Raw genomic sequence first — 16,736 nt, 5'->3', positions numbered from 1 at the left:
TATACTTACTCAGCAGCTTCTATTCCCCCTGCAAATACTTTTTTGAAGCTTTACTTCCAGTCTCCGAATGGAGCACATGACTAAAGTCTACCCAAAAAGTGCATTGTATTTCCCCTGCCAGGGCTGACTGGTCAAGGACTGGACATAGCATTTAAGGTAGCTCAGTCACAGTGAACCTCAAGCCTTTTCCTGGAAATGTTGGGACAAAGACTCTTCTTCTTTTTGGATAGATTTGTATATGGAAAAATTCCAGGAAATGCTGAAAAACACACAGGTCTTAAAAAAAAAAAATGAGATGAACATCAAGGAAGCAAAGCCACAAAATGAAGAACACTGTTTTTTCAAAGAGTATTTACTGAGCACCTTATATATGTAAGATATTAGTCTAAGTGGATGAAAAGGAGATCAAAACCTGTCCTAAAAAGCAAACTACAAAACAAAAACCTCTACCCTATGGCACTTACATTCTAATAGGAAAAGATAATAAACATTATCATAATAAAGCATGTTAGAAAGTGATGTTATGAAAAAATAGGGTGGGGTATTGGGAATAGGAAAGAAATAATATGGAATTTTAAATAGGGTAATCTGGGCTAGGTCTCATCAAAATTATTAAAGTCTTGACTGGTAGGAAGTGCAGTAGATAATCATGTGACATTCTAGGTAAAGGAAACATGCATGGCAAGATCCTAAAATTAGAGTATTTGAGAAACTGCCAGTGTGGTTAGAACCAAGTCAAAAAAGAATACTAGTAGATAATAAAATCAGATAGATAATGAAGGGCTAGATTTTAAGGATATTGGATTTTACTCCAAGTTACCTGGAGGGCCAATGGAGAGTTTTAAATAGAAAGGTAACATGACTAGCTTACATTTAAAAGAATCACTTTGGGCCTCCCCAGTGGCGCAGCGGTTGAGCGCTGGGCTGCGAAGCTGCCCACAGCCTCTGCAGCACTGGTTCAATCCCCGGCCACCAGGCGAGGGTCCCACATGGCAAGCAGAACTCTCCTGCCACGCCCGATGCTCTCCTCAGCAGTGTGCTTTGTCAGGCTGCCTGTTCTGCTCCCCACTCTGGCTTTGGTGAATTATCTCACCCTCCCGTGCTTCTGACTGTACCCAGTGTTTGTATATAAATAAATAAAATAAAGAAACACTTTGTTTAACAGAGGTGAGCTCCTTAGTACATTTTATGCACATGTAAGTGATCTGGAACATATTCTGGGTTTACAAAACTTCAGATGCTCAAGCTTGTTTTATTATGCCTAACCATGCTGTTTGTTCTCCGAATTTTATAAGGATTCAATTAAATCACTAATATAAGTCAGATAATTCTGAAAAAATAAATAAAGAATGACTCTGCTGCTAAGTTGAGAATATTGTAAAGGAGACTAAGATAGTAGCAGAGGCCTATATGTGATGATCCAGGTGAGAGATGAGGCACAGATCAAGGCAACAGCAGCAAAGGTTAAGACAAGTGGTCGGCTTGTGGGTACATTTTAAAGGTAGCATCAACAGGATTCCTTAATTTATTAAATTTTGATATAATATGTAGAGAAGAATCCAGAACAACTCTAAAGTAGTTAGATGCCTGAAGATACCCTTAATCAGAAAGAAGACAACTATGCAGACTTTGTTTTGGAAGAAAAAACAAAACTTTACTTTGAGATATTAAGTTTGAGAGGGACCCATGAATGGTGATTTTTTTTATATATATATAGGGAGTTGGATAAGACTCTAGAATTCATGAGAGTAGTCTTGGCTAAAGATATAAACTTAGGATCTTTGACATTTTGTTACTATTTAAAGTCTTAAGACTAGATAAAACCAAGAAGGAAGTATGTGTAGACAGAAAAGAGGTCTGGAAGAATAAGCAAAGACCAGTAAGAGTAGTGTCCTGGAAGTCAAGTGACAAAGTGCTGCAAGTAAGGATAACCTGTGTAACTGCTAACAGATCAAGCAAGCAGGGTCTTCAGCATCACTGATCTTTGCAGTGAAGTCTCAATGGAATAACTGGAGCAAAAGCCTGATTAGAGGCTTCTATGTAAGGAGTTGGAGATAGCAATTTACAGTCTTGTTATGTAGTTTTGCCACACTGAGGAGCAAAGCTATGGGATCAAAGTTTGCAGGGTAACTGGAGAGTCAAGAAAAGGATCCTGGTGATGTTCACTTAGCATAAAAACACTTACTCATGATTATATATAAACTAATGGATTAGCTTTTATGTCTATGGCAGTTTTAGGTAGATTTTCTATCATTTACAATAAAAAGAAAACTAATTTTTTTCACATTTACTTTTAATTAGCTTTCATACTGAATTCTTAATTAGTTCAAACTGTTCCTCCCAAGTGACTTTATAGTAGCTTTCTTGTAAAGAAATAGCTAGAATTTTCTGGCTATACTATAACTCTAGGCTAGAAAGAGAAATTATTTTAAATAATATTTCACTACCTACTTGGTAACACAGACTGGAAAAAAATGGTTGGGCACTTAGCTTTTTTCTTCGTTTTTTTCTAATTAAGTATAAGCATGTTTACTATCAACTCTTTTCCTATTTATAAATGTTGGCCACCTTCTCTTCCAACACACATTACTCTTTGTAGAGTAAGCGTTGTATTTCTAGATACAGTTTAATAGCCATTTTCAAATCCATTCTACACTATCCTTAAATGAATAGAATAAAATATTAAAATCAGTCTAGATTCATGAACCCAGAAAAGGCTCCCAAAACTTTAATTATCCAGTGTAAATATTAGACATTTCATAACATTTACCCATAACTGATTTTTTGCATTTACAATAGATGGACTAGAAATTCCAGGCATTTGGGTAAATACGGATTTATACTTGTGAAATACACTAAGAGAACTCCATCTTACAAATCATTATGCTTACTTGGAAGAAATGGAATTTCCTTTTGATAAGGATTAAGAGGACTTGTTAATTAAAGGTGGTAGCAGGTGAGCTATACCTAAACATACTTGGTATGAATGCTGATCAGACAGAATAGCTATAAATTAATATGTAATTCCTGAAAAATTCCCTAAACACTTAAGCTACAAATAGCAAACATGTACAAATAGCTCCTGCTATCCTCAACCCCCACCCCCAAGCTGAAAATCTGTTGGCTCAAAAGTAGAAATATTACGAATATCAAGATTAACTTAATGGTGCTGACCCAGAATGCTTATTAAGCAAAGTAGATTTCTTAGATTTACCCTCTGTTTCAAAACCATCTTTTCCATATAGTGCCAAGTAATCACAAATAATGCCAGAGACTCTCTTTGACCAGTCCCCAGGTAAGAAGAGTATGCTTCCCTCAATTTCTTCGTACTTCTCCTAACAAGAGCATCTCTCCATGCTGAATTATAATGGTAGTCTTGTAAAGATTCAGTAATGATTTTTCACACAAGGTGCCCCTAAACTTAAGTCAACTTTATCTGTGTTCAGCCAAAGAAAAAGCAATCTGACCCAAGGCTAGAGGAAAGCTTACTGTGCCATATATCTATAATAGGCCACACTGTTATAACTGATGAACAATTTCAGCAAATTTTTTGCAGTCAGGTTAATGAATATACTGGCTTTTAAAACCAACCTCCTTCACTCTATAGGATCACATTGTTTTTCTCTATTTTACAGATATTAGAAGGAAAACTGTACAGGTTTAATAAAAGGTACCTCTGCAGACCTGGGGAAAATGGCGCAGTAAGGAGCAAAAGACACTACACATCTAAGTAGGCACATGAAGAAAAACAACTAGGAAGATGGCAAAGACAATTTTCCATTGAAACATGACCTGGGCCAGAAGTGCACAAAAGTAAGAGTATTTTCTTCCTGTTCTTAAAGTTTACTTTCCTATAGCAAAAAAATCCTCCATTCAGGAAATATGAAAAGGTCTATCTAGAAGCAAAGGATACTTCTTTCAGGGACACAGAGATGGGTATTTACCATCATATCTTTAATATGTATGTTCACATTTGTTTTTCTTCCTGACTCCAACTGTGTGTGCAAATGAATGCACTGTCTCACACACATATTCATATATGCAAATGCATGTATATACAAACTATAGTATGAAAAAAAATCAACTGGAAAAGTAAATGTTGCCTTTAACTGAACTGATATCTAAAATGTCAGTATCACCGTACAATAGAGGAAATATGTTTTGCAATGACCCTCAGTAGAACTAAAATTCTATACTTTTTTTTTTTTTAAGATTTATTTATTTATACAAAAACTGGGGTACTGGCCAGATGAGTGAGAGGGTAAGAGGAATCACCAGAGACAGAGTGGGGAAGAGAACAGGCAGAATGACTGAAAAACACTGCTGAGGGGAGCAGCAAGCAAGACAGGAGAGGTCTGCCGTGCCATATGGGTATATCCCCAGCTGGCTGGGATAGAACCCGTGCTGCAGAGGCTGTGGACTACTTCACAGCGCTGTGCTCAACCGCCTGCACCATCAGGGAGGCCCTATATACATAATTTTTAAATAGTAAAAAGTTTAATTGTGAGGTAATTTTTCTTAAGTATAAAAAATGAATTTGTGCCTATAGTCTAACTTTTATAGAAAATGTAATAATACATGAAAGGCAGTAAGTAGTAGAACAAAACTGTCATTAAAAACTGTAATTCATTTTAGGGCCTCCCTGGTGGCACAGGGGTTAAAGTCTCAGCACTTCTCAAGCTATTGCCAGCCACTGCAGCATGAGTTCGATCCCTAACCAGGGAGCTAACCCACATGGCACAGCAGACTCCTCCTGTCTCAACTGCTGCTCCCCGCAGCAGTATATCTAGGTAGATCCACCTGTTCTGCTCCCTACTCTGTCCCTGGTGAATTCTCTCACACCCAGCACCTCTGGCCTATACCCCAGTTCTTGTATGCATAAATAAATAAACAAACAAACAAATATCTTTTTTTAAAAACTGTAATTCATTTTATATCAATGTAAAACACTACTCAAAGGTTCCATCGAAAGACTAACATGGGTAAAACCAGAGGTGAAAAGCTAGATTGTGGAGCAAAATAAATGGAAGCCCCAAATTTAGAATGGTTAATGATGATTATTCATTAGGTAGTAAAACCATTTTTATTCTATTCACTGTGTCACTCTCCTCCAAATGGTCTTTTGAGTCTGTGAATCTGGATCTTGTGGTGAGAAGATAAAATTCATATGAAAAAAATCATCACATACAAAAATATAATCTTGATTTAAAATTGACTTAGAAAGCTCTTCATTATCTATACAAGCATAAACAAATTAGATGAAAAACAGACATGGACTGATTTACTTTATCTAAAAGTAACCACAGGATAAATTCTAGAGAAACTTCAATCTTAAGTAAAAAATATCAGTTATAGTGCCAAGACTATCTGCTAAACAATAATGAAGTATCTCTACTAATGAGAAAGTTAGCAATGTACACCCTGATTGAAACTGAATTTCCTAATCTGCTAGATGGACAATTACAATTTGACATGTTAACTATTGCTATAGTGCCACTCTCTTGGTTGAACTTTAATTCAAACCTCAATGTATTCATGAGTCTTTCTTCTCCTGATCTGTTTCTTAGTTTTTGGATTCTATAGAGTGCTCTCAAAATAATTTGAAGTAAAATGCTAGAAATAAACACATATTTCTCAATATGACAGCAATTCTTTTAAAATCCTTATAGTATTTATTAAGATTTTGACTATTTTCATGATATAAGGAAACTGTTTCTTCTGTCAATGGCTCCTATGTAAGTTTTCTTAATAGAAACGTTTTAATATAAACATTTTTTATAAAATGTATTAATGAATAAAATAATGAAAGGGAAAGAGATTCATTACATTGATTACACTGCAAAATTATTCATGTTGGTAGGAAAAATTTAGGCTTAACTGTATTTTGTAAATTTTAAATAACTATGTAAGAACAGAAACAGAAGGGAGAATTTCCAAACCAACAGAAAATGAAAAGGGAAGAAGGCATATTTCATCTCACAGAGGACAGGAAAGAAAAATAAATGACAAAATGAAACAAAGATAGCAGAATAAACCAAACATAACAGTAATAATATAAAAATGAAAATGTATTATATTTTTAAATTCAGTTTTTTAAAAGCCAGCGACTTGCTTGTTACTGCTGTCACAAGGATAATACCACTCATACCCACTAGGTTACTTACACCCATAAGCTGACAATAAAAAAAAAAAAAAAAAACAAGTATTGGCAAGGATGTGGGGAAAAAGGACCCTCATACATTACTGTTGAGCATGTAAAAATGATGCATTTGTTTTGGAAAACAGCCTAATAGCTCCTCAAAGGTTAATCACAGAGTTACCGTATGTCCAGTAAAATTATACATGCACACAAAAACTTGGACCTAAGTACAATATTCATAGCAGCATTATTCATAATAGTGAAAAAGTAGAAACAACCCAAATATGTGAATTGATGAAAAAAAAATGTGGTATATCCATACAGTGGAAAATTAATTTTCCATAAAAATGAATGTGATAAAATTACAGAGAAATTTATGTACAAAAACCAGTAAAATTTGAATAAACTGTGAATTGTACTAATTTCTGCTTCTGATATGGTAATATAATTAGGAAAGATGTTAACAATGGGGGAGGCTGAGTGAAGATTATACAGTACACTTCTGTATACTTCTTTAAGCTTCTTATGACTCTGTAATTATTTCAAAATCAAAAGTTCTGAAAAAAGATACATAGCTAGGGGCCTCCCTGGTGGCCCAAGGGGTTAAGACACAGCCTATGAAGCTATCTGCAGCCACTGCAGCATGAGTTCAATCCCTGGCGAGGGAGCAACCCACATGGCACAGCAGACCTCTCCTGACTCCCCATACTCCCCTCAGCGTGTATATCAGTCAATCTGCCTGTTCTGCTCCCCACTCTGTCTCTGGTGAATCCTCTCACCCCTCACACCTCTGGCCTGTGCCCCAGATCTTGTATGCATAAATAAATCTTTTTTAAAAAAAGATACATAGCTACAGACAGGAAGAAAATATTGACAAAACAGTCTCTAGAAAATATAAAGCAACTCTGAAAATCAACAGTATGAAAGTAATCTAACAAAAAATGTGAAAGATAAAGAAAACCAAAAAAAAAAGGTAAAAGGTGAAAGGCACACAGACATTTCACCAAGGAGGATACAGAAAACAAGCACATGGAAAGATGTTCATCATCATTAGTCATTAGGGAAATCAAATTAAGAACACATTAAGGTAGTACCATATACCTACTAGATACCTAAAATTAGAAAGTGACAATTACAAATACACTGACCAGGAAGCAGAAAAACTGCCAGTGGAAATGTGAAATGGCACATACATTTTAGAAAATAATTAGGTGTTTAAAACTAAACATACACACACACTTATGACCCAGCAACCTCGCTCCTGGGCATATATCCAGAAAAAATGAAACATGTTTATACAAAACCCTGTACATGAATGCTTATAATAACAATATTTAGAATAGACAAACATTGGAAACAACCAAAATGCCCTTCAATTGGTGAAAAGGCAGAGAAACTGTGATTGTTCTATCATGAAATACTAATTTGCAATAAAAAGAATGGGTGGCAAATTTGCAACACCAACCCCAAAGTAAAAAGACATCACACTGGAAGAGTTGGAATTTCTATCAAAGTGCTAAGTTTCTTAGTTCTACAAATTAATGGGGGAAAAAACAATTTTCAAATGAACAAAGTATATGAACAGATCAAAGAAAAATACCATCCCAAATATATATAGTCATGCACCACATAACATTTTGATCAACGATGGACAACACATACAATAATGGTCCCTACTTATAGCCGGGGTGTACAGTAAGACTGAGTTAATGTAAGTAAAAATTATGAGTTACAAATTGGCATCTATTAATTTGATATAATCAAAAGGTTTTATTAACACTGATAATGTTGAAGATACAGGGGAAAAAACACTGGCTATATAATTATGAATCAGCACAAATCTATTATGGAGAATGCATCAATATTTCATTCTTTTTGTATATGTGTGTGAGGAGCATATAATTATTTTTAGAGGGATATATCTTTTTTATAATTTTTAATTGTAGAAAAAAGTTATCCTAACCAGTTTTAATTGGACAGTTGAGTAGTGTTATATATATATCCACATTGTTGTATAACAGACCTCTAGAACTATTTTCCTCTTGCAAAATTGAAGCACTTTAATCATTGAACAACTCCCCATTTCAGTTCTGCATTTTTGAGTGCGATGTTAGCTGTGGGTTTTTCATATATATGGTCTTTACTATATTGAGAAAGCGTCCTTCTACTCCCACTTTATGGAGTGTTTTTATCATAAAAGTGTAACTTTTGCCAAATGCTCTTTCTGCATCAGTTGGGATGATTATGTGTTTATTTTTCTTTAAATCTGTTAATATGGTATATTGATTTTTATATTTTGAATCATCCTTGCATTCTACAAATAAACCCCACTTTTTCATTAACTGTTGAATTAGAAAAATGAATCTTCTTTCCTTGTTCTTTAGACTAAAAACATGTAGTTATTCACCATGGTATTAGTTATGTAGTTTTTCATAGTTGCACTTCCTGTTGAATTTTTTAAAATCATAACTGTTGAAATTTGCTTAGATGCTTTTTCTCCATTTCTGATGATCCTTTGGTTTTTGTTCTTTGTTCTATTAATCTATTACACTGATCCATTAATAGTACATTGATTGCTATTCAGATGTTGAGCAGTCACTTTTGGATTTTGATTTTTAATGATGTGTATCTTCAAGATGAGTACATTAAAAATCCCCTCCAAGGAAGGAGGTTCAAGAGAGGGGAGGGAAAAACACAAGGGAATATGGTGATGGTTCATGGGTGATAATGGTGGCAGAAGAACTATGGGCACTACAGTGATGTAAGGAAAAAAAAAAAAAAGACAATAAAATAAATAAATAAAAAGTACCGGACATTTTCCATTTCTGGCACTTGTGAGTAAAAAAATTAATTTTGGATTTTATTTTTATAAAACTAAGGTTCTTCCTTTTTCTAAAATTTTTTTAATGAGTATTTTTATGGGCTTTGTTCTGTTTCACTGATCTGTTTGTATATCTCTTCACTAACATGAGATTATTATATTTAATGTTTTGATCATTAAAGCATTTTGAGTAGGCAATACATTAAGTTGATATAAAAATCAGAAGTTACAAAAGGGATTATAATGAGAAAAAGTCCCTCTTGTACTTTATCTCAAGTACAGGTGTTGCTTTCAGTTCCTTTTATGTCTTGCCATAAGAGTTCTCTCTCTCTCTCTCTCTACCCCCACCCCCAGTAAATATAATTCCTTGAATTTTTATCCCTACTATGTGCCTTTTACTTGCATTCCATTTTCTACAAAATCATGAACTCCTTGAAACCATGTCTTCTTTCTGAGCAATCGCTCAGAATGTTACTTAGCACAAGAAAGCATTTAATACATATTAGTTTAAATAATTAATTTTCTAAAAATCAAAAATAAGTATTTTTATCTTTATGTTGTTTTTGAAAGTCAGGGATCTCTTGGGAAGAAGGGATGGAGATTACATAACCATGGACTATTTACATAAAATGAAAACATGCCTTATTAATAGCCTTTTGTTCTTTTGTGATGCTTTAAAGTGACTTGACAAATATGGAAAAGATAAACATCAATAAAAAGTAAGGATTAAAGAAAATAATAAAATTTATCATGAATCCTCTATAACTCTATATTTCTTTCATTCAAGTAATTTTAAAACTTCAAAGTTTATAATATAAAATTTTTTCCTTCTGTTTTGAGGACCTTTACAATAGCCACCTTGAATTTAAGGTCTATCTACACCCAGACAATATTGTAAATTATTTTCATAAATTTAGGTTATAGGCTTGATATCCCCAAGGCTGTTTGGAAGCTTAAATGGGGTAACAGCTTCTAATTTAGTGCCTGGCAGAGCAGATGCTCAAAAAATTTTAGTTGTATAATTCCATTTCTCTCCCAAGTCTTTTATTAAAGATTTCACAACAATCATTTTAACTGAGCCTCAATTATTCCACATTAATAGGTATGTCACAAATTAATATACTATTAGTAGATATTTAGATATCTAATTTTTACATTAGAAATATTGCAATGAATATCCATACTTTCTCAGGCTATTCTCAGGGTTCCCAAAGATGGAATCAATAGTTCAAAAATTGTATTATAATTTACATAGATAACAGCAGTGAAAATACATTTTAACAAACCTCATCAATACTTAATAGAGGGCCTCCCCGGTGGCGCAGTGGTTGAGCGCTGGATTGCGAAGCTGCCCGCAGCCTGTGCGGCACCGGTTCAATCCCCGGCTGCTCCCTGGCCATGGGAGGAGGGTCCCGCATGGCGCGCAGACCTCTCCTGCCGCCCACTGCTCCCCTCAGCAGTGTACCTCGGTCCTTCTGCCTGCTCTGCTCCCCCCCTCTCGCTCTGGTGAATTCTCTCACCCTCCCGCGCTTCTGACTGTACCCAGTGCTTGCATAAATAAATAAATAAATCTTTAAAAAAAAAAAATACTTAATAGAAATGCCTTTAAGTCTAACACTATAGATAAGATTTGAAACTTTACAGACATTTTAAATTTTAAGAAATAGTGAAACTGTGTATCTTTAAGTTTCCTATTACACTTCCCCTTTAATAATTTACCTATTCATACATTTTGTCTAACAGAGTTTTTGTTCCCTCCCTCATACTGATTTTTGAGTTATTTCCTTTAGTTTTAGGGTTGACTCAAATATTTTTCCTCTTTGGCATTTACTTTTTTTTTTTTTTTTTTTTAAATAGAGGCATGTTTTATTTATTTATTTATTTGTTTGTTCGTTTGTTTTTGTTTATACATGCACTGGGTACAGTCAGAAGGGCGGGAGGGTGAGAGAATTCACCAGAGCCAGAGCGGGGAGCAGAACAGGCAGAAGGACCGAAGCACACTGCTGAGGGGAGCAGCGGGCGGCAGGAGAGGTCTGCGCACCATGTGGGACCCTCCTCTGGTGGCCGGGGAGCAGCCGGGAATCGAACCGGCGCTGCAGAGGCTGCGGGCAGCTTCGCAACCCAGCGCTCAACCGCTGCGCCACCGGGGAGGCCCTCTTTGGCATTTACTTTTACACTTGGGCTTTTTAAAAACACTGGTGCATAGAGGTTTGATATTTTTATGTAATCAATTCTATCATTTCCTTTGTGACTTCTTAAATTGTATATAAACATAAATTGCTAACTTTACTTTTAAACTTTACATGAGGGTAACGGTAAAAAGAACAAAATGCTATGAGTATATTATAGATAAGTGGTTTTTCTTTTTAGTTCCTATCTTTTGTAATAAAATCAAAATAATTTTTAAAGTAATAACATCTAAAAGTAGAAATAAAATAGTGAAAATATAGCTCTGAAATAATAAAACAAAACTTTACGAACTGCAGAGAACATAGAGCATTAAATGTATGTGATAAATTCTAAGTGATAAATTGAAATTGTTTTTAAAATATAATTCAGCCTTTTCATTTTTAACCTACTTTAAAGTGATTTAATTCTAATACTACACTCGACAACTAGATTCTTTAGCACTGCAGGATCTCCAAAATCTAAAGGTTATTATCTTGGTCAATAAATTTTATCAGAGGTAGTGTCAAAGAATTAGAATGGTTAATCTTTGCTCAAAACTATTGGGATCAGAAAAAGCAAGGGGAAAAAAAAAAAAACTATTGGGATCATCTGCAAGCACTGTCAATACTGAAATATCATGGCTCAAGAAAAGGAATGAATACAAATTTTCTTCCAATCACCCAGTTATCTACCAATAAAGTTTCTTTAAAAGGGGGGAGGGGTGTGGTTAGTCAAAAACAAGTTCTCCCTAAGTGCTCCATGATTACCACAACCAAGTCCTCAAGCTGGCTGGTCTGCAGCTCCCAAGGTAACTCAATTTGTGCTGGAGAGATTGGGCAGAAGTGGTACAGAATGAACTGGTAAATTCTTAAGCACTGCCTTTCAAACAATATATACATACTACATGTTTTATCTTAAATTCCATCCCAGTAAAATCTTGTATGTTGGATTTCTATGTTAAACTATACTTACTTCTGCACTCAAGTGGCTTACTTACCAATCTCACCACCTAAAATTTTTATTTTTACATTTACAATTATACAGAGGGATTCTTTACTGATTCTATTTAAGATTCCTTTCCAACCAAAAGAAAAAAAAAAAGTATATCATTCTTAGTCCCCAAGATTAACCCTCAAGAATACAGACATCTGGGCCTCCCCTGGTGGCGCAACGGTTGAGTGCAGGGCAAGGGTCCCACATGGCACTGTCCCACATGTGCAAGGGTCCCATATGGCGCGCAGACCTCTCCTGCCGCCCGCTGCTCCCCTCAGCGGTGTACTTGGTCACTTTGCCTGTTCTGCTCTCTGCTCTGGCTCTGGCTCTGGTGAATGCTCTCACCCTCCCGCGCTTCTGACTGTACCCAGTACGTGTATGAATAAATAAATAAATCTTTAAAAAAAAAAAAAAAGATTAACATGTAAGAAAATAAAAGTTAAAAAAAAAAAAGAATACAGACACTATTTATTAAAGTTCCTACAAGCTTCCAGGCCACTATAAAGAGAGTAATTAAAACATTATTTTTTTTTTTAATAGAGGCATGCTTTATTTATTTGTTTGCTGGTTTGTTTGTTTTTGTTTATACATGCACTGGGTACAGTCAGAAGCGCTGGAGGGTGAGAGAATTCACCAGAGCCAGAGCCAGAGCGGGGAGCAGAGCAGGCAGAAGGACCGAAGTACACTGCTGAGGGGAGCAACGGGCGGCAGGAGAGGTCTGCACGCCATGTGGGACCCTCCTCCGGTGGCCGGGGAGCAGCCGGGGATCGAACCGGCGCCGCAGAGGCCGTGCGCAGTTTCGCAACCCAGCGCTCAACCGCTGTGCCACCGGGGAGGCCCTAAAACATTAAATTCACTAGATAAAAAGAATATTATCTACAGAGGAATGTTAGATTTAAAAGGTAAAGCCTAGATCTTGTTTTAAAATTCAGAAACCAGTGCTGCCAAATTAGGAAGAAAAGTTTCTAGGGAAGAAACCCGCCTACAGAAAAAAATTAGTGCTTTTGATTTCCCAAAATTCAAGTACAGAAGAGCACAGCTTGTGTTGAATTGTTAGAAGGCAAATTTCTAAAAGCAGAGTAGAGTGAATCATAAAACCTTTGAATGCCCTTTCTAATGACTTATCGGAGCCTGCGTCCTTGAATTTGCATCACCTGATCTCCAGGCTCTGGCTATTAGGCATGTGGAGGAAGGCAAACTCAATTATAAAAAATGAGAGGAGAAGGAAACTGAAATCTAATCCAATGCCAGCAGAGCTCTTGGCAGAAAACACTGGTAACCAATGTTATTAAGATGTAGCAGAAACCTTACAAACACTGCACAAAACAAGATGGATCATTTTAACTATTTAGAAGTGCTGAAGCATCTGCTGCCTTTTTTCATAAGGCAAAACCCAAGCTTATAAATATATTTTTTAAAATTCAGACCTTTTCTATAAATTATACATGTCTTCCCAAGCCTAAAATAATTCTAAGTTTCTACATAACATGCTGAACTTTAAAAAAGAAAGAGATCGACCTAGCTATCTAAAATACTGACATGTCAACCCAGTACACCTAAGGTTGTTGGTCTTCCCAGGAAGTATTGGTATGCTGATCCCACATCAAGTTAGAACAATATGTAACAGAGCTCAGGAAAATCCAAATATATATAACCTGGACAACCAATATTCATGGTGTCTAATGGAAAAGTGGGTTCGATAAACATTAAGATTTAATAAGAAGCCACCTTCCAGAATTAAAAAAGACAAACAAGTGACTCCTTTAATCACAAATTGAAAAACAACATCCATGTGCTCAATTAAAATGTGTCTCAGATTCTTCAGTGTGTAGTAGCCAAATACTTTCCAAACAACACTGGATACTTTCGGAATTTAAGAGGACCAAGAATAGGAGATAGTCTTCCAGACAATTTCCAATATTTTATGACAACTTTTAGTAAAAAAAAAAAATTTTCAGAGAAAATGACTGCGTATTTTTATCCTATCCTCGTTAGTTACTGTAGCTGGGGGGTGGGGGGGTGTTAGAAAAAAGGATTGAAATGAATTTAAAAAGAAAGACTACAAACAAAATTAAAAGATAAAGAAACAATTTGCTTATTTCATACTTCTCTCCCCACTCCCCACCCACCATTATAATCCTCCCAAAGAAGAGAGAGGGAGATAAAAGTAAATTTCTAAAATAAAACAAAAACACTCAACCATAATCATGATCCACATAGCTCTTCTACAGAAGAAACCACTTAAAATTATTCTTAAACAAGAGAGCAATTAAACTTCTAATTTCACTGTCTTCAGAGAGTTAAACAAGAATGGTGTAAAAGAAATCAGTAAAAGCTTTAACTCATCTGCTCTCAGTTAGACCAACCTATGTTCTCCATTGTTTCTAGAAAACATCCTGACAAATGCTCTAGTAGCAAGCTGACTGCTTGCGCCTATAGACCACTCTCCAGTGCTTCTGCATACTTCTTTCTGCTCACGAGTACTTCTTTTTGCTCATGCTACTTGGAGCACTTACCAAGAACCAGAGTTGTTTATGCTCAAATTGCTTATGCCAGTTGCACTTGTAATTATAAAACTTAAATATTAACAAAAAAAGATGAAATATAAAAAAGAAAGAGTTGCTGTTGTTATGAAAACTAAGTTGAATGTTCTGCGAAGACAGGATAAAAGCAAGTTACTTTAAAAAATGCTATGGAATTAGGCAAGTTACATAACTATAAAAGAATTTTTTTTCAGTTATAACAAATTCTGTACTCAAAATGCTTCGTAAAAATCTTTAAATACCCTCACTGCCTTAAAGAATTTAAAACTGGTAAATCAGCAGTCTCAAATAAAACACTTGACTTTTATCAAAAGATTGGCAGACGAATAATCATTAATATTTTACACTAAAGTTAAGATGCTTAAGTTATGATCAGATCATTTTCATCATCCATTTTATCAATTATCTACAGGCTGAAATTCAATTGGATAAAAGGGGATATTCTTCAGTAATCAACAACAGTACAATGGTTTAGAAATAATGCTCAATCTCTTTAACAAATAGTACTAGTACTAGGAAAACTGGACAGCCACTTGTAATAAAAGAATGACACTGGAACACTCTAACTCCATGCACAAAAATTAACTGAAAATGGATTAAAGATATAGACATGAGACCTGCAACAATAAATATGAACAAGAACACATTGGTGATTTCATGGTATCAATGATAAAGATATTTTTGGAGATTCTATCAACAAGGCTAGGGAAATAAAAGCAAAAAGAAAAAAATTAGGATTATCTCAAATTAAAAAGTGTTTTCACAGCAAATGAAAATATAAGTAGATTAAAAATACATGTTTTTTTCAACTTTAATGTATTTTATTTAGCCCTCTATATTTAAAATACATCAGTATATAATGAATATGTTACTAATGAGCTATCATATACTGTTTTTTGTACTTTTTGAGACCCTATATGTAGGGTCTTACTCTTAGAGCACAACTTAGTTTGGACTTGTGTTCCCTGTGCTCAGTGTCAGGGCCACCACAGAGCAGTGCAGACCCAGGGTCAAACTGTGGGCTTGGAGGAACTCAGCCTTCCAATGGGGTATTAAGTTCTGCTCCTCCAGAATCTCTCCCAGAGTGTTTAATAGGATAAAAGTTTAAAACATTAAAACAATGACATATAAGATTCTATGCAGGTATTATAGATACCGCTCTGTGAAGAGGAGGAGTCATTTTCCTCACCCCTACTTACATGTAGTGACCTTTCATGTAGTGACCTACAAGTCCCAGTATACTATGACTGGACTTCCTGAGGGGGTTGAAAAGTTATTGGCAACTAGGAAATGAGTGGCCAGTTGAACCTATGTACAAGGCAGGAAGGCCAGCAGGTCACTCACTCTCTTGCTTTTCTAGTTTCAACTTGGACCTAGGGACTTGGAGGACACACGTCGAGGAAAGACATGTAGAGAGACTTGGAAGAGATACTTATAAGAAACATGTGGGTGAGAGATATACAGGGAGGCTATCCTTGGCAGAGACAATGGCAGCCATTGTCTCGATTGTACTTTGATTTTGATTTGTGCTTTTCTCCTGCCTCAGCTCTCTGGGATCTGGCTAATCCCTTTCCTGTGGTTCCCTGCCAGAAGGTACCTTAGATGTGTGGCAAGCTTTTAGGTCTCAGCAGCCCTGCTTTGGGCCAAATATGTTTGACTGGGCATTCTCCTACAAGGGGATAGGTAATTTTTGGAGTTTTATTTGGAACAATCTTTCTTTTCTCTCTATGCACACTAATTCTATTAAAAATCTTTCATACTAAGAGTCTGCTTCCTTTGTCTTTGTATGTACAGATGGCCTTCCAAAGCATGTACCCCTTAACAGTCTGGGGGTCCCTGGGTGCCCCTCAGTCACATGCTAATGTAGGTATAAAAAGACAGCAGACAATTAGAAAGAACATACAGCATATGTGTCCCAACAAAGTTATCTCAGTAAAAGTAATTTAAAATTCTCCTTTTTTTAAAGATTTATTTATTTATGCATACAAGAGCTGAGGTACCGGCCAGAGATGCAGGGTGGGGGTGGGGAGGTTTGAGAGGATTAACCAGAGACAGAGTAGGGAACAGAACA

At 35.6% G+C, this 16,736-nt stretch overlaps 1 protein-coding gene across 1 annotated transcript in view; it reads right to left on the bottom strand.

The window, feature by feature from the left end:
* PIAS1 (protein inhibitor of activated STAT 1) overlaps positions 1-16,736 on the bottom strand; it is a gene marked incomplete at both ends in the record, with an annotated part of 85,894 nt that overhangs the window by 57,945 nt on the left and 11,213 nt on the right. The gene's annotated exons all lie outside the window — the stretch shown is intronic.

This window comes from Talpa europaea, assembly GCF_964194135.1.
Source record: "Talpa europaea genome assembly, chromosome: 8".
Classification (NCBI taxonomy): Eukaryota; Metazoa; Chordata; class Mammalia; order Eulipotyphla; family Talpidae; genus Talpa; species Talpa europaea.
Note: the sequence above shows the minus strand (reverse complement) of the source record. Positions and strands in the feature narration are given on the sequence as shown.